The sequence below is a fragment of the Cololabis saira genome, unplaced genomic scaffold (assembly GCF_033807715.1).
Source record: "Cololabis saira isolate AMF1-May2022 unplaced genomic scaffold, fColSai1.1 scf073, whole genome shotgun sequence".
Classification (NCBI taxonomy): domain Eukaryota; kingdom Metazoa; phylum Chordata; class Actinopteri; order Beloniformes; family Belonidae; genus Cololabis; species Cololabis saira.
The window spans coordinates 82,602-107,917 of record NW_026906237.1 but is presented as its reverse complement, the minus strand read 5'-3'; positions in this window follow the sequence as shown (position 1 = coordinate 107,917).

Sequence of the window (25,316 nt, the reverse complement as noted above, 5' to 3'; positions counted from 1 at the left end):
CAGATAATTTTTGGTCAGAATGTAGACATACATTTTGGTATTCTTAAAATGTGACTTTGACAGGCGTGGTGTGCACACAATTTAAACGGGGAGACTAAGAGCCATGCCAATTCCTGTCTCCTTCTACATTCACTGCAATGTTAAAAAAAAATTTCTTCAAAAAAATCTCATTTTTGTTTTCGAATTGCCGTTACTAACACATTTTAAGGAATATCTGAATGAAATTAAGATTGTCAGAATCTTCCGGGTTCTGTCTCTCTCACGATGTCTTTGTTTTTCTGCTAGGAGCTACAGTTTGATTACAAGGTGAAGTTATTTGAGGCTTGTCAAATCCGAAAAAGTAGCTGAGTCATTCCAATACAATATACACTACCATACTTCCGGGTCATGTGACCCAGAACTAGTCACATGACCCACTCAATGCAGACTTCATAATACTTTACCTTGGATAATGGAGGAATCTGAACCCTGACCTTACATGATCCCCAGTCCTGCTGGGGACAGGTTCATGGGATATATATGTATATTATTATTATTATTATACATATAAATATTTACATTTGTATATTATATATACATATTAGCCCCGCCCCTTCTTGTGATTGGCCGATACGTTATAGTCCAATATCTTTTGAATGGTTTGACATACAGAGACATGGGTGGTGTCAAATGACTAAGTATCGAGCCCCTGACCCTCATTGGTGCAAATTAGCCCCGCCCCTTCTTCTGATTGGCTGATACGTTAAAGTCCAATATCTTTTGAATGGTTTGACATACAGAGACATGGGTGGTGTCAAATGACTAAGTATCGAGCCCCTGACCCTCATTGGTGCAAATTAGCCCCGCCCCTTCTTCTGATTGGCCGATACGTTATAGTCCAATATCTTTTGAATGGTTTGACATACAGAGACATGGGTGGTGTCAAATGACTAAGTATCGAGTCCCTGACCCTCATTGGTGCAAATTAGCCCCGCCCCTTCTTCTGATTGGCCGATACGTTATAGTCCAATATCTTTTGAATGGTTTGACATAGAGAGTCATGGGTGGTGTCAAATGACTAAGTATCGAGTCCCTGACCCTCATTGGTGCAAATTAGCCCCGCCCCTTCTTCTGATTGGCTGATACGTTAAAGTCCAATATCTTTTGAATGGTTTGACATACAGAGACATGGGTGGTGTCAAATGACTAAGTATCGAGTCCCTGACCCTCATTGGTGCAAATTAGCCACGCCCCTTCTTCTGATTGGCCGATACGTTATAGTCCAATATCTTTTGAATGGTTTGACATACAGAGACATGGGTGGTGTCAAATGACTAAGTATCGAGTCCCTGACCCTCATTGGTGCAAATTAGCCACGCCCCTTCTTCTGATTGGCTGATACGTTAAAGTCCAATATCTTTTGAATGGTTTGACATACAGAGACATGGGTGGTGTCAAATGACTAAGTATCGAGTCCCTGACCCTCATTGCTGCAAATTAGCCCCGCCCCTTCTTCTGATTGGCCGATACGTTATATTCCAATATCTTTTGAATGGTTTGACATACAGAGACATGGGTGGTGTCAAATGACCAAGTATCGAGTCCTTGACCTTCATGGGTGCATCCCGCGATCATCCGGCAGTAGTCCGTGGCACTTCAAAATTTCCCGGGAATTTTGGTCTAGTTAGTGCCACGGCTGCGCCACGTGGCACTCCTCCTCCATTGAGCTGCGCAAGCTCAATGGAGGCGGAGTGCCTCGTGCGCAGCACGAGGCACTCATACTATTGCTCAGGCTTATTATTATTAGTGCCACGGCTGCGCCACGTGGCACGCCTCCTCCATTGAGATGCGCAAGCTCAATGGAGGAGGAGTGCCTCGTGCGCAGCACGAGGCACTAATACTATTGCTCAGGCTTATTTATTATTATTATTATTCCATATTCTTCCGTATAAACTTTGGCGCGTAACTAGTTGCGCAGCTTTGAGAAAACTCAAAAAGTAAAAACGTAGAAACGTGCGACTTAATCGGGAATCAATTGGTATGACTTTTATAAGCGATTGGCGTGCACGTTTTTGCGCAACGTGCACAAACGTGCGCTTTTTGCCCCATCCGGAACGCATTGCGTGAACTTTGGGGCCTCACCACTCGCATACCGTTACTCGAAAAATTCTGAACCGATTTAGAAAGTTGTAGGCCCTGAATTTAACTACAGTCCTCTGGATTTTCAGAACGATGGCACGAATAGTTTTTGCACGAAGTGCAAAAACATTTCCAAATTTCCAAACTAATGGGGAACTGTTTTCCCATGCATTTCAATGGCGCCATTCAAAGCGGATGGGAAAATGTTGAGAAAAAAAAGACAAAATTCACCTTTTTTCCAAGTCACGTATCTTTCTCATACTTGCACGTAGAAACGTCATTCAAACTTCAAAACGGAGGAAAACTTCTCTTCTCTCTCTAAACCCCGGACTGTTTTTTCCTAAAATGTACACTTTTCAAGATATGAGCCCTCAAGCGAGGACTGGAAATCACTTTTTTGTCAAATCTTCAGTGCGGTTCTAATTGATCAGAGTGCGAGAGACTTTGAAAAAATGACCATAATTTTTATTTGTAACTTGAGCTCACGGCCGAACCGTAAAAGCTAGAAAGATAATCTTTGGTCAGAATGTAGACATAGATGTTGAGATTCAAATAATGTGACTTTGACAGGCGTGGTGTGCACAAAATTTGAACGGGGGAGCCAAGAGTCACGCCAAATCCTGCCTCTGTCTCCATTAAGTCTAATGTTAAAATAAGTTTTCTTCAAAAAAATCTCATTTTTGTTTTCGAATTGCCGTTACTAACACATTTTAAGGAATATCTGAATAAAATTAAGATTGTCAGAATCTTCCGGGTTCTGTCTCTCTCACGATGTCTTTGTTTTTCTGCTAGGAGCTACAGTTTGATTACAAGGTGAAGTTATTTGAGGCTTGTCAAATCCGAAGAACTAGCTGAGTCATTCCAATACAATATACACTACCATACTTCCGGGTCATGTGACCCAGAACTAGTCACATGACCCACTCAATGCAGACTTCATAATACTTTACCTTGGATAATGGAGGAATCTGAACCCTGACCTTTTGACCTTACATGATCCCCAGTCCTGCTGGGGACAGGTTCATGGGATATATATGTATATTATTATTATTATACATATAAATATTTACATTTGTATATTATATATACATATTAGCCCCGCCCCTTCTTCTGATTGGCCGATACGTTATAGTCCAATATCTTTTGAATGGTTTGACATAGAGACTCACGGGTGGTATCAAATGACTAAGTATCGAGCCCCTGACCCTCATTGGTGCAAATTAGCCCCGCCCCTTCTTCTGATTGGCCGATACGTTATAGTCCAATATCTTTTGAATGGTTTGACATAGAGACTCACGGGTGGTATCAAATGACTAAGTATCGAGCCCCTGACCCTCATTGGTGCAAATTAGCCCCGCCCCTTCTTCTGATTGGCCGATACGTTATAGTCCAATATCTTTTGAATGGTTTGACATAGAGACTCACGGGTGGTATCAAATGACTAAGTATCGAGCCCCTGACCCTCATTGGTGCAAATTAGCCCCGCCCCTTCTTCTGATTGGCCGATACGTTATAGTCCAATATCTTTTGAATGGTTTGACATAGAGACTCACGGGTGGTATCAAATGACTAAGTATCGAGTCCCTGACCCTCATTGGTGCAAATTAGCCCCGCCCCTTCTTCTGATTGGCTGATACGTTATAGTCCAATATCTTTTGAATGGTTTGACATACAGAGACATGGGTGGTGTCAAATGACTAAGTATCGAGTCCCTGACCCTCATTGGTGCAAATTAGCCACGCCCCTTCTTCTGATTGGCCGATACGTTATAGTCCAATATCTTTTGAATGGTTTGACATACAGAGACATGGGTGGTGTCAAATGACTAAGTATCGAGTCCCTGACCCTCATTGGTGCAAATTAGCCCCGCCCCTTCTTCTGATTGGCTGATACGTTAAAGTCCAATATCTTTTGAATGGTTTGACATACAGAGACATGGGTGGTGTCAAATGACTAAGTATGGAGTCCCTGACCCTCATTGGTGCAAATTAGCCACGCCCCTTCTTCTGATTGGCCGATACGTTATAGTCCAATATCTTTTGAATGGTTTGACATACAGAGACATGGGTGGTGTCAAATGACCAAGTATCGAGTCCCTGACCCTCATTGGTGCAAATTAGCCACGCCCCTTCTTCTGATTGGCCGATACGTTATAGTCCAATATCTTTTGAATGGTTTGACATACAGAGACATGGGTGGTGTCAAATGACTAAGTATCGAGTCCCTGACCCTCATTGGTGCAAATTAGCCACGCCCCTTCTTCTGATTGGCTGATACGTTAAAGTCCAATATCTTTTGAATGGTTTGCTATACAGAGACATGGGTGGTGTCAAATGACTAAGTATCGAGTCCCTGACCCTCATTGGTGCAAATTAGCCACGCCCCTTCTTCTGATTGGCTGATACGTTAAAGTACAATATCTTTTGAATGGTTTGACATACAGAGACATGGGTGGTGTCAAATGACTAAGTATCGAGTCCCTGACCCTCATTGGTTCAAATTAGCCCCGCCCCTTCTTCTGATTGGCCGATACGTTATAGTCCAATATCTTTTGAATGGTTTGACATAGAGAGTCATGGGTGGTGTCAAATGACAAAGTATCGAGTCCTTGACCTTCATGGGTGCATCCCGCGATCATCCGGCAGTAGTCCGTGGCACTTCAAAATTTCCCGGGAATTTTGTCTAGTTATTTATTATTATTCCATATTCTTCCGTATAAACTTCGGCGCGTAACTAGTTGCGCAGCTTTGAGAAAACTCAAAAAGTAAAAACGTAGAAACGTGCGCCTTAATCGGGAATCGATTGGTATGACTTTTATTAGCGATTGGCGTGCACGTTTTTGCGCAACGTGCACAAACGTGCACTTTTTGCCCCATCCGGAACGCATTGCGTCAACTTTGGGGCCTCACCACTCGCACACCGTTACTCGAAAAATTATGAACCGATTTAGAAAGTTGTAGGCCCTGAATTTAACTACAGTCCTGTGGATTTTCAGAACGATGGCACGAATAGTTTTTGCACGAAGTGCAAAAACATTTCCAAATTTCCAAACTAATGGGGACCATGTATTTGTATGGGGCAGCATTTCACACTGTGTGTGGGATGAGGTTAAAAAAAAAAAAATCACCTTTTTTCTGAGTCACCTATCTTTCTCATACTTGCACGTAGAAACGTCATTCAAACTTCAAAACGGAGGAAAACTTCTCTTCTCTCTCTAAACCCCAGACTGTTTTTTCCTAAAATGTACACTTTTCAAGATATGAGCCCTCAAGCGAGGACTGGAAATCACTTTTTTGTCAAATCTTCAGTGCGGTTCTAATTGATCAGAGTGCGAGAGACTTTGAAAAAATGACCATAATTTTTATTTGTAACTCGACCTCACGGCCAAACCGTAAAAGGTAGACAGATCATTTTTGGTCAGAATATAGACATAGGTTTTGTGATTCATAAAATGTGACATTGACAGGCGTGGTGTGCACAAAATTTGAACGGGGAGACTAACAGCCATGCCAAATCCTGTCTTTCTCTCCATTGACTCCCATAATAAATAACGTTTTCTTCAAAAAAATCTCATTTTTGTTTTCGAATTGCCGTTACTAACACATTTTAAGGAATATCTGAATAAAATTAAGATTGTCAGAATCTTCCGGGTTCTGTCTCTCTCACGATGTCTTTGTTTTTCTGCTAGGAGCTACAGTTTGATTACAAGGTGAAGTTATTTGAGGCTTGTCAAATCCGAAGAACTAGCTGAGTCATTCCAATACAATATACACTACCATACTTCCGGGTCATGTGACCCAGAACTAGTCACATGACCCACTCAATGCAGACTTCATAATACTTTACCTTGGATAATGGAGGAATCTGAACCCTGACCTTTTGACCTTACATGATCCCCAGTCCTGCTGGGGACAGGTTCATGGGATATATATGTATATTATTATTATTATACATATAAATATTTACATTTGTATATTATATATACATATTAGCCCCGCCCCTTCTTCTGATTGGCCGATACGTTATAGTCCAATATCTTTTGAATGGTTTGACATAGAGATTCACGGGTGGTATCAAATGACTAAGTATCGAGCCCCTGACCCTCATTGGTGCAAATTAGCCCCGCCCCTTCTTCTGATTGGCTGATACGTTAAAGTCAAATATCTTTTGAATGGTTTGACATACAGAGACATGGGTGGTGTCAAATGACTAAGTATCGAGTCCCTGACCCTCATTGGTGCAAATTAGCCACGCCCCTTCTTCTGATTGGCCGATACGTTATAGTCCAATATCTTTTGAATGGTTTGACATACAGAGACATGGGTGGTGTCAAATGACTAAGTATCGAGTCCCTGACCCTCATTGGTGCAAATTAGCCCCGCCCCTTCTTCTGATTGGCCGATACGTTATAGTCCAATATCTTTTGAATGGTTTGACATACAGAGACATGGGTGGTGTCAAATGACTAAGTATCGAGCCCCTGACCCTCATTGGTGCAAATTAGCCCCGCCCCTTCTTCTGATTGGCTGATACGTTAAAGTCCAATATCTTTTGAATGGTTTGACATACAGAGACATGGGTGGTGTCAAATGACTAAGTATGGAGTCCCTGACCCTCATTGGTGCAAATTAGCCACGCCCCTTCTTCTGATTGGCCGATACGTTATAGTCCAATATCTTTTGAATGGTTTGACATACAGAGACATGGGTGGTGTCAAATGACTAAGTATCGAGTCCCTGACCCTCATTGGTGCAAATTAGCCACGCCCCTTCTTCTGATTGGCTGATACGTTAAAGTCCAATATCTTTTGAATGGTTTGACATACAGAGACATGGGTGGTGTCAAATGACTAAGTATCGAGTCCCTGACCCTCATTGGTTCAAATTAGCCCCGACCCTTCTTCTGATTGGCCGATACGTTATAGTCCAATATCTTTTGAATGGTTTGACATACAGAGACATGGGTGGTGTCAAATGACAAAGTATCGAGTCCCTGACCTTCATGGGTGCATCCCGCGATCATCCGGCAGTAGTCCGTGGCACTTCAAAATTTCCCGGGAATTTTGGTCTAGTTATTATTATTATTCCATATTCTTCCGTATAAACTTCGGCGCGTAACTAGTTGCGCAGCTTTGAGAAAACTCAAAAAGTAAAAACGTAGAAACGTGCGACTTAATCGGGAATCAATTGGTATGACTTTTATAAGCGATTGGCGTGCACGTTTTTGCGCAACGTGCACAAACGTGCGCTTTTTGCCCCATCGTGAACGCATTGCGTGAACTTTGGGGCCTCACCACTCGCACACCGTTACTCGAAAAATTCTGAACCGATTTAGAAAGTTGTAGGCCCTGAATTTAACTACAGTCCTGTGGATTTTCAGAACGATGGCACGAATAGTTTTTGCACGAAGTGCAAAAACATTTCCAAATTTCCAAACTAATGGGGAAGATTTTCCCATGTATTTGTATGGGGCAGCATTTCACACTGTGGGTGTGAAATGTCCGGTGAAGGTTAAAAAAAAAAAAAAATCACCTTTTTTCTGAGTCACCTATCTTTCTCATACTTGCACGTAGAAACGTCATTCAAACTTCAAAACGGAGGAAAACTTCTCTTCTCTCTCTAAACCCCGGACTGTTTTTTCCTAAAATGTACACTTTTCAAGATATGAGCCTTCAAGCGAGGACTAAAAAACCCCCTTTTTCAAATCTAGAGTGGAGGTTCGAATTGATCAGAGTGAGCAGAACCCTGAAAAAATGACCATAATTTTTATTTGTAACTCGACCTCACGGCCGAACCGTAAAAGCTGGACAGATAATTTTTGGTCAGAATGTAGACATACATTTTGGTATTCTTAAAATGTGACTTTGACAGGCGTGGTGTGCACAAAATTTAAACGGGGAGACTAAGAGCCATGCCAATTCCTGTCTCTCTCTCCATTCACTGCAATGTTAAAATAAAATTTCTTCAAAAAAATCTCATTTTTGTTTTCGAATTGCCGTTACTAACACATTTTAAGGAATATCTGAATAAAATTAAGATTGTCAGAATCTTCCGGGTTCTGTCTCTCTCACGATGTCTTTGTTTTTCTGCTAGGAGCTACAGTTTGATTACAAGGTGAAGTTATTTGAGGCTTGTCAAATCCGAAGAACTAGCTGAGTCATTCCAATACAATATACACTACCATACTTCCGGGTCATGTGACCCAGAACTAGTCACATGACCCACTCAATGCAGACTTCATAATACTTTACCTTGGATAATGGAGGAATCTGAACCCTGACCTTACATGATCCCCAGTCCTGCTGGGGACAGGTTCATGGGATATATATGTATATTATTATTATTATACATATAAATATTTACATTTGTATATTACATATACATATTAGCCCCGCCCCTTCTTCTGATTGGCCGATACGTTATAGTCCAATATCTTTTGAATGGTTTGACATAGAGACTCACGGGTGGTATCAAATGACTAAGTATCGAGCCCCTGACCCTCATTGGTGCAAATTAGCCCCGCCCCTTCTTCTGATTGGCTGATACGTTAAAGTCCAATATCTTTTGAATGGTTTGACATACAGAGACATGGGTGGTGTCAAATGACTAAGTATCGAGTCCCTGACCCTCATTGGTGCAAATTAGCCACGCCCCTTCTTCTGATTGGCCGATACGTTAAAGTCCAATATCTTTTGAATGGTTTGACATACAGAGACATGGGTGGTGTCAAATGACTAAGTATCGAGTCCCTGACCCTCATTGGTGCAAATTAGCCACGCCCCTTCTTCTGATTGGCTGATACGTTAAAGTCCAATATCTTTTGAATGGTTTGACATACAGAGACATGGGTGGTGTCAAATGACCAAGTATCGAGTCCCTGACCCTCATTGGTGCAAATTAGGCACGCCCCTTCTTCTGATTGGCTGATACGTTAAAGTCCAATATCTTTTGAATGGTTTGACATACAGAGACATGGGTGGTGTCAAATGACTAAGTATCGAGTCCCTGACCCTCATTGGTGCAAATTAGCCCCGCCCCTTCTTCTGATTGGCCGATACGTTATAGTCCAATATCTTTTGAATGGTTTGACATACAGAGACATGGGTGGTGTCAAATGACTAAGTATCGAGTCCCTGACCCTCATAGGTGCAAATTAGCCACGCCCCTTCTTCTGATTGGCTGATACGTTAAAGTCCAATATCTTTTGAATGGTTTGACATACAGAGACATGGGTGGTGTCAAATGACAAAGTATCGAGTCCTTGACCTTCATGGGTGCATCCCGCGATCATCCGGCAGTAGTCCGTGGCACTTCAAAATTTCCCGGGAATTTTGTCTAGTTTATTATTATTATTCCATATTCTTCCGTATAAACTTCGGCGCGTAACTAGTTGCGCAGCTTTGAGAAAACTCAAAAAGTAAAAACGTAGAAACGTGCGACTTAATCGGGAATCAATTGGTATGACTTTTATAAGCGATTGGCGTGCACGTTTTTGCGCAACGTGCACAAACGTGCGCTTTTTGCCCCATCCGGAACGCATTGCGTGAACTTTGGGGCCTCACCACTCGCATACCGTTACTCGAAAAATTCTGAACCGATTTAGAAAGTTGTAGGCCCTGAATTTAACTACAGTCCTCTGGATTTTCAGAACGATGGCACGAATAGTTTTTGCACGAAGTGCAAAAACATTTCCAAATTTCCAAACTAATGGGGAACTGTTTTCCCATGCATTTCAATGGCGCCATTCAAAGCGGATGGGAAAATGTTGAGAAAAAAAAGACAAAATTCACCTTTTTTCCGAGTCACGTATCTTTCTCATACTTGGACGTAGAAACGTCATTCAAACTTCAAAACGGAGGAAAACTTCTCTTCTCTCTCCAAACCCCAGACTGTTTTTTCCTAAAATGTACACTTTTCAAGATATGAGCCCTCAAGCGAGGACTGGAAATCACTTTTTTGTCAAATCTTCAGTGCGGTTCTAATTGATCAGAGTGCGAGAGACTTTCAAAAAATGAACATAATTTTTATTTGTAACTCGAGCTCACGGGCAAACCGTAAAAGCTAGAAAGATCATTTTTGGTCAGAATGTAGACATACATTTTGGTATTCTTAAAATGTGACTTTGACAGGCGTGGTGTGCACAAAATTTTAACGGGGGAGCCAAGAGTCACGCCAAATCCTGCCTCTGTCTCCATTGACTCCCATAATAAATAACGTTTTCTTCAAAAAAATCTCATTTTTGTTTTCGAATTGCCGTTACTAACACATTTTAAGGAATATCTGAATAAAATTAAGATTGTCAGAATCTTCCGGGTTCTGTCTCTCTCACGATGTCTTTGTTTTTCTGCTAGGAGCTACAGTTTGATTACAAGGTGAAGTTATTTGAGGCTTGTCAAAACCGAAAATCTTGCTGACTCATTCTCTGTATACAGTAGTAAGGTTCTGAACCTTTTTTTTTTAAGGTTTTGTTGCCCGGCAACCGGAGCTCAGCTGTTGACTGATTAGGCTGACCCAGAACTGGTCACATGACCCATTCAGTACAGACTTCAAATAGTATAAGCTGGAAAATGGAGAAATCTGGACCCTGACCTTCATCATCCTATACCTTCATCATCCTCTACCTTCATCATCCTCCTCTACCTTCATCATCCTCTACCTTCATCATCCTCTACCTTCATCCATCCATCCATCCATCCATCCATCCATCCATCCATCCATCCATCCATCCATCCATCATCCCTCCATCCATCCATCATCCCTCCATCCATCCATCCATCATCCATCATCCATCCATCATCCATCCATCATCCATCCATCCCTCCATCCATCCATCATCCATCCATCATCCATCCATCCCTCCATCCATCCCTCCATCCATCCATCATCCATCCACCATCCATCCATCCATCATCCATCCATCATCCATCCATCATCCATACATCCATCAATCATCCATCCATCCATCCATCCATCCATCATCCATCCATCATCCATCCATCCATCATCCATCCATCCATCATCCATCCATCCATCATCCATCCATCATCCATCCATCCATCAATCATCCATCCATCCATCATCCATCCATCCATCATCCATCCATCATCCATCCATCCATCAATCATCCATCCATCCATCCATCCATCATCCCTCCATCCATCATCCCTCCATCATCCATCCATCCATCATCCATCCATCATCCATCCATCATCCCTCCATCCATCCCTCCATCATCCATCCATCCATCAATCATCCATCCATCCATCCATCATCCATCCATCATCCATTCATCCATCATCCATCCATCCATCATCCATCCATCCATCCATCATCCATCCATCCATCATCCATCAATCATCCATCCATCCATCCATCATCCATCCATCATCCATCCATCCATCATCCATCCATCCATCATCCATCCATCATCCATCCATCCATCCATCATCCATCCATCCATCATCCATCCATCCATCATCCATCCATCCATCATCCATCTATCATCCATCCATCCATCCTCCATCCATCCATCATCCATCCATCATCCATCCATCCATCCATCCATCATCCATCCATCATCCATCCATCATCCATCCATCCATCCATCCATCCATCCATCCATCCATCCATCATCCATCCATCCATCCATCATCCATCCATCATCCATCCATCATCCATCCATCCATCCATCATCCATCCATCCATCATCCATCCATCCATCATCCATCAATCATCCATCCATCCATCCATCCATCATCCATCCATCATCCATCCATCATCCATCCATCCCTCCATCCATCCATCATCCATCCATCATCCATCCATCCATCATCCCTCCATCATCCATCCATCCATCATCCATCCATCATCCATCCATCCCTCCATCCATCCATCCATCATCCATCCATCATCCATCCATCCATCATCCATCCATCATCCATCCATCCATCCATCATCCATCCATCATCCATCCATCCCTCCATCCATCAATCATCCATCCATCATCCATCCATCCATCATCCATCCATCATCCATCCATCATCCATCCATCCATCATCCATCCATCATCCATCCATCATCCATCCATCATCCATCCATCCATCCACAGTATATACAGCATAATACAGTATACACTTCCGGGTCATGTGACCCAGAACTGGTCACATGACCCAGGGAATGCACATTAGCCCCACCCCTTCTTCTGATTGGCTGATACATTAAAGTCCAATATCTTTTGAATGGTTTGACATACAGATTTATGGGTGGTGTCAAATGACTAAGTATGAAGTCCCTGACCCTCATTGGTGCAAATTAGCCACGCCCCTTCTTCTGATTGGCTGATACGTTAAAGTCCAATATCTTTTGAATGGTTTGACATACAGAGACATGGGTGGTGTCAAATGACTAAGTATCGAGTCCCTGACCCTCATTGGTGCAAATTAGCCCCGCCCCTTCTTCTGATTGGCTGATACGTTAAAGTCCAATATCTTTTGAATGGTTTGACATACAGAGACATGGGTGGTGTCAAATGACTAAGTATGGAGTCCCTGACCCTCATTGGTGCTAATTAGCCCCGCCCCTTCTTCTGATTGGCTGATACGTTAAAGTCCAATATCTTTTGAATGGTTTGACATACAGAGACATGGGTGGTGTCAAATGACTAAGTATGGAGTCCCTGACCCTCATTGGTGCAAATTAGCCACGCCCCTTCTTCTGATTGGCTGATACGTTAAAGTCCAATATCTTTTGAACGGTTTGACATACAGAGACATGGGTGGTGTCAAATGACTAAGTATGGAGTCCCTGACCCTCATTGGTGCAAATTAGCCCCGCCCCTTCTTCTGATTGGCTGATACGTTAAAGTCCAATATCTTTTGAATGGTTTGACATACAGAGACATGGGTGGTGTCAAATGACTAAGTATGGAGTCCCTGACCCTCATTGGTGCAAATTATCCCCACCCCTTCTTCTGATTGGCTGATACGTTAAAGTCCAATATCTTTTGAATGGTTTGACATACAGAGACATGGGTGGTGTCAAATGACAAAGTATCGAGTCCCTGACCTTCATGGGTGCATCCCGCGATCATCCGGCAGTAGTCCGTGGCACTTCAAAATTTCCCGGGAATTTTGGTCTAGTTAGTGCCACGGCTGCGCCACGTGGCACGCCTCCTCCATTGAGATGCGCAAGCTCAATGGAGGAGGAGTGCCTCGTGCGCAGCACGAGGCACTCATACTATTGCTCAGGCTTATTATTATTTATTATTATTATTCCATATTCTTCCGTATAAACTTCGGCGCGTAACTAGTTGCGCAGCTTTGAGAAAACTCAAAAAGTAAAAACGTAGAAACGTGCGACTTAATCGGGAATCAATTGGTATGACTTTTATTAGCGATTGGCGTGCACGTTTTTGCGCAACGTGCACAAACGTGCGCTTTTTGCCCCATCCGGAACGCATTGTGTGAACTTTGGGGCCTCACCACTCGCATACCGTTACTCGAAAAATTCTGAACCGATTTAGAAAGTTGTAGGCCCTGAATTTAACTACAGTCCTCTGGATTTTCAGAACGATGGCACGAGTAGTTTTTGCACGAAGTGCAAAAACATTTCCAAATTTCCAAACTAATGGGGAAGATTTTCCCATGTATTTGTATGGGGCAGCATTTCACACTGTGGGTGTGAAATGTCCGGTGAAGGTTAAAAAAAAAAAAAAAATCACCTTTTTTCTGAGTCACCTATCTTTCTCATACTTGCACGTAGAAACGTCATTCAAACTTCAAAACGGAGGAAAACTTCTCTTCTCTCTCTAAACCCCGGACTGTTTTTTCCTAAAATGTACACTTTTCAAGATATGAGCCTTCAAGCGAGGACTAAAAAACCCCCTTTTTCAAATCTAGAGTGGAGGTTTTAATTGATCAGAGTGAGCAGAACCCTGAAAAAATGACCATAATTTTTATTTGTAACTCGACCTCACGGCCGAACCGTAAAAGCTGGACAGATAATTTTTGGTCAGAATGTAGACATACATTTTGGTATTCTTAAAATGTGACTTTGACATGCGTGGTGTGCACAAAATTTAAACGGGGAGACTAAGAGCCATGCCAATTCCTGTCTCCTTCTCCATTCACTGCAATGTTAAAAAAAAATTTCTTCAAAAAAATCTCATTTTTGTTTTCGAATTGCCGTTACTAACACATTTTAAGGAATATCTGAATAAAATTAAGATTGTCAGAATCTTCCGGGTTCTGTCTCTCTCACGATGTCTTTGTTTTTCTGCTAGGAGCTACAGTTTGATTACAAGGTGAAGTTATTTGAGGCTTGTCAAATCCGAAGAACTAGCTGAGTCATTCCAATACAATATACACTACCATACTTCCGGGTCATGTGACCCAGAACTAGTCACATGACCCACTCAATGCAGACTTCATAATACTTTACCTTGGATAATGGAGGAATCTGAACCCTGACCTTTTGACCTTACATGATCCCCAGTCCTGCTGGGGACAGGTTCATGGGATATATATGTATATTATTATTATTATACATATAAATATTTACATTTGTATATTATATATACATATTAGCCCCGCCCCTTCTTCTGATTGGCCGATACGTTATAGTCCAATATCTTTTGAATGGTTTGACATAGAGACTCACGGGTGGTATCAAATGACTAAGTATCGAGCCCCTGACACTCATTGGTGCAAATTAGCCCCGCCCCTTCTTCTGATTGGCCGATACGTTATAGTCCAATATCTTTTGAATGGTTTGACATAGAGACTCACGGGTGGTATCAAATGACTAAGTATCGAGCCCCTGACACTCATTGGTGCAAATTAGCCCCGCCCCTTCTTCTGATTGGCTGATACGTTAAAGTCCAATATCTTTTGAATGGTTTGACATACAGAGACATGGGTGGTGTCAAATGACTAAGTATCGAGTCCCTGACCCTCATTGGTGCAAATTAGCCACGCCCCTTCTTCTGATTGGCCGATACGTTATAGTCCAATATCTTTTGAATGGTTTGACATACAGAGACATGGGTGGTGTCAAATGACTAAGTATCGAGTCCCTGACCCTCATTGGTGCAAATTAGCCACGCCCCTTCTTCTGATTGGCTGATACGTTAAAGTCCAATATCTTTTGAATGGTTTGACATACAGAGACATGGGTGGTGTCAAATGACTAAGTATGGAGTCCCTGACCCTCATTGGTGCAAATTAGCCCCGCCCCTTCTTCTGATTGGCTGATACGTTAAAGTCCAATATCTTTTGAATGGTTTGACATACAGAGACATGGGTGGTGTCAAATGACTAAGTATGGAGTCCCTCACCCTCATTGGTGCAAATTAGCCACGCCCCTTCTTCTGATTGGCCGATACGTTATAGTCCAATATCTTTTGAATGGTTTGACATACAGAGACATGGGTGGTGTCAAATGACCAAGTATCGAGTCCCTGACCCTCATTGGTGCAAATTAGCCACGCCCCTTCTTCTGATTGGCCGATACGTTATAGTCCAATATCTTTTGAATGGTTTGACATACAGAGACATGGGTGGTGTCAAATGACCAAGTATCGAGTCCCTGACCCTCATTGGTGCAAATTAGCCACGCCCCTTCTTCTGATTGGCTGATACGTTAAAGTCCAATATCTTTTGAATGGTTTGACATACAGAGACATGGGTGGTGTCAAATGACTAAGTATCGAGTCCCTGACCCTCATTGGTGCAAATTAGCCACGCCCCTTCTTCTGATTGGCCGATACGTTATAGTCCAATATCTTTTGAATGGTTTGACATAGAGAGTCATGGGTGGTGTCAAATGACAAAGTATCGAGTCCTTGACCTTCATGGGTGCATCCCGCGATCATCCGGCAGTAGTCCGTGGCACTTCAAAATTTCCCGGGAATTTTGGTCTAGTTATTATATATTCTTCCGTAAAAACTTCGGCGCGTAACTAGTCCCGCAGCTTTGAGAAAACGCGAAAAGTAAAAACGTAGAAACGTGCGCCTTACTCGGGAATCGATTGGTATGACTTTTATTAGCGATTGGCGTGCACGTTTTTGCGCAACGTGCACAAACGTGCGCTTTTTGCCCCATCCGGAACGCATTGCGTGAAGTTTGGGGCCTCACCACTCGCACACCGTTACTCGAAAAATTATGAACCGATTTAGAAAGTTGTAGGCCCTGAATTTAACTACAGTCCTGTGGATTTTCAGAACGATGGCACGAATAGTTTTTGCACGAAGTGCAAAAACATTTCCAAATTTCCAAACTAATGGGGAGATTTTCCCATGTATTTGTATGGGGCAGCATTTCACACTGTGCGTGGGAGGAGGTTAAAAAAAAAAAAAAAACACCTTTTTTCTGAGTCACGTATCTTTCTCATACTTGCACGTAGAAACGTCATTCAAACTTCAAAACGGAGGAAAACTTCTCTTCTCTCTCCAAACCCCGGACTGTTTTTTCCTAAAATGTACACTTTTCAAGATATGAGCGCTCAAGCGAGGACTGGAAATCACTTTTTTGTCAAATCTTCAGTGCGGTTCGAATTCATTAGAGTGGAGAGACTTTCGAAAAATGATCATAATTTTTATTTGTAACTCGAGCTCACGGGCAAACCGTATAAGCTAGAAAGATAATTTTTGGTCAGAATGTAGACATGGATGTTGAGATTCATAAAATGTGACTTTGACAGGCGTGGTGTGCACACAATTTTAACGGGGGGCCCAACAGACACGCCAAATCCTGTCTCGCTCTCCATTGAGTCCCATGTTAAATGAAGTTTTCTTCAAAAAAAATCTCATTTTTGTTTTCGAATTGCCGTTACTAACACATTTTAAGGAATATCTGAATGAAAATAAGATTGACAGAATGTTCTGGGTTCTCCGTCTCTCACGATGTTTTCATTTTTCTGCTAAGAGCTACGGTTTGACCGCAAAGTGGAGTGATTTGAGGTTTGTCACAACCGAAAATCTAGCTGTCATTCCCGCTCCCTCTGTATCAGGTTCTTGTTGCCCCTAACAACCAGAACTCAGGTGTACTGATTAGACTGACCCAGACCTTGTCACATGACACAGTCATTACAGACTTCATGTAATATAACCTGGATAATGGAGAAATCTGAACCCTGACCTTTTGACCTTACATGATCCCCAGTCCTGCTGGGAACAGGTTCATTGGATATATGTGTATATTATTATTATTATACATATAAATATTTACATTTGTATATTATATATACAAATTAGCCCCGCCCCTTCTTGTGATTGGCCGATACGTTATAGTCCAATATCTTTTGAATGGTTTGACATACAGAGACATGGGTGGTGTCAAATGACTAAGTATCGAGTCCCTGACCCTCATTGGTGACAATTAGCCACGCCCCTTCTTCTGATTGGCCGATACGTTATAGTCCAATATCTTTTGAATGGTTTGACATACAGAGACATGGGTGATGTCAAATGACTAAGTATGGAGTCCCTGACCCTCATTGGTGCAAATTAGCCCCGCCCCTTCTTCTGATTGGCTGATACGTTAAAGTCCAATATCTTTTGAATGGTTTGACATACAGAGACATGGGTGGTGTCAAATGACTAAGTATCGAGTCCCTGACCCTCATTGGTGCAAATTAGCCACGCCCCTTCTTCTGATTGGCTGATACGTTAAAGTCCAATATCTTTTGAATGGTTAGACATACAGAGACATGGGTGGTGTCAAATGACTAAGTATCGAGTCCCTGACCTTCATTGGTGCAAATTAACCACGCCCCTTCTTCTGATTGGCTGATACGTTAAAGTCCAATATCTTTTGAATGGTTTGACATACAGAGACATGGGTGGTGTCAAATGACTAAGTATCGAGTCCCTGACCCTCATTGGTGCAAATTAGCCCCGCCCCTTCTTCTGATTGGCCGATACGTTATAGTCCAATATCTTTTGAATGGTTTGACATAGAGACTCACGGGTGGTATCAAATGACTAAGTATCGAGCCCCTGACCCTCATTGGTGCAAATTAGCCCCGCCCCTTCTTCTGATTGGCTGATACGTTAAAGTCCAATATCTTTTGAATGGTTTGACATACAGAGACATGGGTGGTGTCAAATGACTAAGTATCGAGTCCCTGACCCTCATTGGTGCAAATTAGCCACGCCCCTTCTTCTGATTGGCCGATACGTTATAGTCCAATATCTTTTGAATGGTTTGACATACAGAGACATGGGTGGTGTCAAATGACTAAGTATCGAGTCCCTGACCCTCATTGGTGCAAATTAGCCACGCCCCTTCTTCTGATTGGCCGATACGTTATAGTCCAATATCTTTTGAATGGTTTGACATAGAGACTCACGGGTGGTATCAAATGACTAAGTATCGAGCCCCTGACCCTCATTGGTGCAAATTAGCCCCGCCCCTTCTTCTGATTGGCTGATACGTTAAAGTCCAATATCTTTTGAATGGTTTGACATACAGAGACATGGGTGGTGTCAAATGACTAAGTATCGAGTCCCTGACCCTCATTGGTGCAAATTAGCCACGCCCCTTCTTCTGATTGGCTGATACGTTATAGTCCAATATCTTTTGAATGGTTTGACATACAGAGACATGGGTGGTGTCAAATGACTAAGTATCGAGTCCCTGACCATCATTGGTGCAAATTAGCCACGCCCCTTCTTCTGATTGGCCGATACGTTATAGTCCAATATCTTTTGAATGGTTTGACATACAGAGACATGGGTGGTGTCAAATGACTAAGTATCGAGTCCCTGACCCTCATTGGTGCAAATTAGCCACGCCCCTTCTTCTGATTGGCTGATACGTTAAAGTCCAATATCTTTTGAATGGTTTGACATACAGAGACATGGGTGGTGTCAAATGACTAAGTATCGAGTCCCTGACCCTCATTGGTGCAAATTAGCCACGCCCCTTCTTCTGATTGGCTGATACGTTAAAGTCCAATATCTTTTGAATGGTTTGACATACAGAGACATGGGTGGTGTCAAATGACCAAGTATGGAGTCCCTGACCCTCATTGGTGCAAATTAGCCACGCCCCTTCTTCTGATTGGCCGATACGTTATAGTCCAATATCTTTTGAATGGTTTGACATACAGAGACATGGGTGGTGTCAAATGACCAAGTATCGAGTCCCTGACCCTCATTGGTGCAAATTAGCCCCGCCCCTTCTTCTGATTGGCCGATACGTTATAGTCCAATATCTTTTGAATGGTTTGACATAGAGAGTCATGGGTGGTGTCAAATGACTAAGTATCGAGTCCTTGACCTTCATGGGTGCATCCCGCGATCATCCGGCAGTAGTCCGTGGCACTTCAAAATTTCCCGGGAATTTTGGTCTAGTTAGTGCCACGGCTGCGCCACGTGGCACGCCTCCTCCATTGAGATGCGCAAGCTCAATGGAGGAGGAGTGCCTCGTGCGCAGCACGAGGCACTAATACTATTGCTCAGGCTTATTAGTGCCACGGCTGCGCCACGTGGCACGCCTCCTCCATTGAGCTGCGCAAGCTCAATGGAGGAGGAGTGCCTCGTGCGCAGCACGAGGCACTCATACTATTGCTCAGGCTTATTATTATTCCATATTCTTCCGTAAAAACTTCGGCGCGTAACTTGTCCCGCAGCTTTGAGAAAACGCGAAAAGTAAAAACGTAGAAACGTGCGCCTTAATCGGGAATCGATGGGTATGACTTTTATAAGCAATTGGCGTGCACGTTTTTGCGCAACGTGCACAAACGTGCACTTTTTGCCCCATCCGGAACGCATTGCGTGAACTTTGGGGCCTTACCACTCGCACACCGTTACTCGAAAAATTCTGATCCGATTTAGAAAGTTGTAGGCCCTGAATTTAACTACAGTCCTGTGGATTTTCAGAACGATGGCATGAATAGTTTTTGCACGAAGTGCAAAAACATTTCCAAATTTCCAAACTAATGGGGAAGATTTTCCCATGCATTTCAATGGCGCCATTATAAGCGGATGGGAAAATGTTGAGAAAAAAAAGACAAAATTCACCTTTTTTCCGAGTCACGTATCTTTCTCATACTTGCACGTAGAAACGTCATTCAAACTTCAAAACGGAGGAAAACTTCTCTTCTCTCTCCAAACCCGAAACTGTTTTTTCCTAAAATGTACACTTTTCAAGATATGAGCCCTCAAGCGAGGACTGGAAATCACTTTTTTTCAAATCTAGAGCACGGGAGTCAGTTTGCTAGAGTGTAGTTACACTGAAAAAAAAACATGATTTCTTATTTGTAACTCGAGCTCACGGGCAAACCGTAAAAGGTAGACAGATAATTTTTGGTCAGAATATAGACATAGGTGTTGTGATTCATAAAATGTGACTTTGACAGGCGTGGTGTGCACAAAATTTTAACGGGGGAGCCAACAGACACGCCAGTTCCTGTCTCTCTCCTCATTGACTCCCATGTTAAATGAAGTTTTCTTAAAAAAAATCTCATTTTTGTTTTCGAATTGCCGTTACTAACACATTTTAAGGAATATCTGTATGAAAATAACATTTAGATAATCTGGTAGGTTCTCCGTTTCTCAAAATGTTTTCGTTTTTCTGCTAAGAGCTACGGTTTGAGCGCAAAGTGGAGTGATTTCAGGTTTGTCACAACCGAAAATCCAGCTGAGTCATTCCCGCTCCCTCTGTATCAGGTTCTTGTTGCCCCTAGCAACCAGAGCTCAGCTGTTGACTGATTAGACTGACCCAGAACTGGTCACATGACTCACTCAGTACAGAATTCATAGTATAACCTGGAAAATTGAGAAATCTGAACCCTGACCTTTTAACCTTAGATGAACACACACACACACACACACACACACACACACACACACACACACACACACACACACACACACACACACACACACGATAGGGGTTATTATGGGATGGCAGGTGTTTTTATAGGATATTAGTGTTATTATGGGATGTCAGGTGTTTTTATAGGATGTTAGTGTTATTATGGGATGTAAGGTGTTTTTATAGGATGTTAGTGTTATTATGGGATGTCAGGTGTTTTTATAGGATGTTAGTGTTATTATGGGATGTCAGGTGTTTTTATAGGATGTTAGTGTTATTATGGGATGGCAGGTGTTTTTATAGGATGTTAGTGTTATTATGGGATGGCAGGTGTTTTTATAGGATGTTAGTGTTATTATGGGATGGCAGGTGTTTTTATAGGATGTTAGTGTTATTATGGGATGGCAGGTGTTTTTATAGGATGTTAGTGTTATTATGGGATGTTAGTGTTATTATGGGATGGTAGGTGTTTATTATGGGATGGTAGTGTTATTGGTGTTAGCGGTCCCGTTAGCGGTTCTGTTAGCGGTCCTGTTAGCGATCCCGTTAGCGGTCCCGTTAGCGGTCCAGTTAGCGATCCCGTTAGCGGTCCAGTTAGCGACCCCGTTAGCGGTCCCGTTAGCAATCCCGTTAGCGGTTGTTAGCGATCCCGTTAGCGATCCCGTTAGCGGCTCGGTTAGCGATCCCGTTAGCGGTCCCGTTAGCGGTCCCGTTAGCGGTTCAGTTAGCGATTCCGTTAGCGGTCCCGTTAGCGATCCAGTTAGCGGTCCAGTTAGCGACCCCGTTAGCGGTCCCGTTAGCAATCCCATTAGCGGTCCCGTTAGCGGTTCCGCTAGCGGTTGTTAGCGATCCCGTTAGCGGTCCCGTTAGCGGTTCTGTTAGCGGTTCTGTTAGCGGTCCCGTTAGCGGTTCCGTTAGCGGTTGTTAGCGGTCCGGTTAGCGACCCATTAGCGGCTCGGTTAGCGGTCCCATTAGCGATCCCGTTAGCGATCCCGTTAGCGGTCCCGTTAGCGGTCCAGTTAGCGGTTCCGTTAGCGATCCCATTAGCGGTCCCATTAGCGGTCCCGTTAGCGGTTCCGTTAGCGGTTGTTAGCGGCTCGGTTAGCGATTCCGTTAGCGGCTCGGTTAGCGATCCCGTTAGCGATCCCGTTAGCGGTCCCGTTAGCGGTCCCGTTAGCGGTTCCGTTAGCGATCCCATTAGCGGTCCCGTTAGCGGTTCCGTTAGCGGTTGTTAGCGGCTCGGTTAGCGATTCCGTTAGCGGCTCGGTTAGCGGTCCCGTTAGCGATCCCGTTAGCGATCCCGTTAGCGATCCCGTTAGCGATCCCGTTAGCTGTTCAGTTAGCGATCCCGTTAGAGGTTCCGTTAGCGGTTCTGTTAGCTATCCCGTTAGCGGTCCCGTTAGCGGTTTTGTTAGCGGTTCTATTAGCCTATTACATATTTTCTATAATAACTTTTGAATGGTTTGACATAGAGAGTCATGGGTGGTGTCATTGGAATCTGTATCGAGTCCTTGACCTTCATGGGTGCAAATAAGCCCCGCGATCATCCGGCAGTAGTCCGTGGCACTTCAAAATTTCCCGGGAATTTTGGTCTAGTTAGTGCCACGGCTGCGCCACGTGGCACTCCTCCTCCATTGAGATGCGCAAGCTCAATGGAGGAGGAGTGCCTCGTGCGCAGCACGAGGCACTCATACTATTGCTCAGGCTTATTAGTGCCACGGCTGCGCCACGTGGCACGCCTCCTCCATTGAGCTGCGCAAGCTCAATGGAGGAGGAGTGCCTCGTGCGCAGCACGAGGCACTCATACTATTGCTCAGGCTTATTATTATTTATTTATTCTTCCGTAAAAACTTCGGCGCGTAACTAGTCCCACAGCTTTGACAAAACGCGAAAAGTAAAAACGTAGAAACGTGCGCCTTAATCGGGAATCGATGGGTATGACTTTTATTAGCGATTGGCGTGCACGTTTTTGCGCAACGTGCACAAACGTGCGCTTTTTGCCCCATCCGGAACGCATTGCGAGAAGTTTGGGGCCTCACCACTCGCACACCGTTGCTTGAAAAATTCTGAACCGATTTAGAAAGTTGTAGGCCCTGAATTTAACTACAGTCCTGTGGATTTTCAGAGCAATGGCACAAATAGTTTTTGCACGAAGTGCAAAAACATTTCCAAATTTCTAAACTAATGGGGAGATTTCCCCATGTATTTGTATGGGCCCATTCAAAGCGGATGGGACAATGTCGAGAAAAAAAAGACAAAATTCACCTTTTTTCCGAGTCACATATCTTTCTCATACTTGCACGTAGAAACGTCATTCAAACTTCAAAACGGAGGAAAACTTCTCTTCTCTCTCCAAACCCCGGACTGTTTTTTCCTAAAATGTACACTTTTCAAGATATGAGCCCTCAAGCGAGGACTGGAAACCACTTTTTTTCAAATCTAGAGCACGGGAGTCAGTTCGCTAGAGTGTAGTTACACTGAAAAAAGAACATGATTTCTTATTTGTAACTCGAGGTCACGGCCAAACCGTAAAAGGTAGACAGATAATTTTTGGTCAGAATATAGACATAGGTGTTGTGATTTATAAAATGTGACTTTGACAGGCGTGGTGTGCACAAAATTTTAACGGGGGAGCCAACAGACACGCCAGTTCCTGTCTCTCTCTTCATTGACTCCCATGTTAAATGAAGTTTTCTTAAAAAAAATCTCATTTTTGTTTTCGAATTGCCGTTACTAACACATTTTAAGGAATATCTGTATGAAAATAACATTTAGATAATCTGGTAGGTTCTCTGTTTCTCAAAATGTTTTCGTTTTTCTGCTAAGAGCTACGGTTTGAGCGCAAAGTGGAGTGATTTCAGGTTTGTCACAACCAAAAATCCAGCTGAGTCATTCCCGCTCCCTCTGTATCAGGTTCTTGTTGCTCCTAGCAACCAGAGCTCAGCTGTTGACTGATTAGACTGACCCAGAACTGGTCACATGACTCACTCAGTACAGACTTCATAGTATAACCTGTAAAATGGAGAAATCTGAACCCTGACCTTTTAACCTTAGATGAACACACACACACACACACACACACACACACACACACACACACACACACACACACACACACACACACACACACACACACACACACACAATAGGTGTTATTATGGGATGTCAGGTGTTTTTATAGGATGTTAGTGTTATTATGGGATGTCAGGTGTTTTTATAGGATGTTAGTGTTATTATGGGATGTCAGGTGTTTTTATAGGATGTTAGTGTTATTATGGGATGGCAGGTGTTTTTATAGGATGTTAGTGTTATTATGGGATGGCAGGTGTTTTTATAGGATGTTAGTGTTATTATGGGATGTTATTGTTATTATGGGATGGTAGGTGTTTATTATGGGATGGTAGTGTTATTGGTGTTAGCGGTCCCGTTAGCGGTTCTGTTAGCGGTCCTGTTAGCGATCCCGTTAGCGGTCCCGTTAGCGGTCCAGTTAGCGATCCCGTTAGCGGTCCAGTTAGCGACCCCGTTAGCGGTCCCGTTAGCAATCCCGTTAGCGGTCCCGTTAGCGGTTGTTAGCGATCCCGTTAGCGGTTCAGTTAGCGATTCCGTTAGCGATCCCGTTAGCGGCTCGGTTAGCGGTCCCGTTAGCGGTCCAGTTAGCGATCCCGTTAGCGGCTCGGTTAGCGGTCCCGTTAGCGGTTCAGTTAGCGATTCCGTTAGCGATCCCGTTAGCGGTCCCGTTAGCGGTCCAGTTAGCGATCCGGTTAGCGGTCCAGTTAGCGACCCCGTTAGCGGTCCCGTTAGCGGTTCCGCTAGCGGTTGTTAGCGATCCCGTTAGCGGTCCCGTTAGCGGTTCAGTTAGCGATTCCGTTAGCGATCCCGTTAGCGGTCCCGTTAGCGGTCCAGTTAGCCATCCCGTTAGCAGTCCAGTTAGCGACCCCGTTAGCGGTCCCGTTAGCGGTTCCGCTAGCGGTTGTTAGCGATCCCGTTAGCGGTCCCGTTAGCGGTTCTGTTAGCGGTCCTGTTAGCGGTTCCGTTAGCGGTTGTTAGCGGTCCCGTTAGCGGTTGTTAGCGGTCCCGTTAGCGATCCCATTAGCGGCTCGGTTAGCAATCCCGTTAGCGGCTCGGTTAGCGGTCCCGTTAGCGGTTCAGTTAGCGATTCCGTTAGCAATCCCGTTAGCGGTACCGTTAGCGGTCCAGTTAGCGATCCCGTTAGCGGTCCAGTTAGCGACCCCGTTAGCGGTCCCGTTAGCAATCCCATTAGCGGTCCCGTTAGCGGTTCCGCTAGCGGTTGTTAGCGATCCCGTTAGCGGTTCTGTTAGCGGTTCTGTTAGCGGTCCCGTTAGCGGTTCTGTTAGCGGTTGTTAGCGGTCCCGTTAGCGAT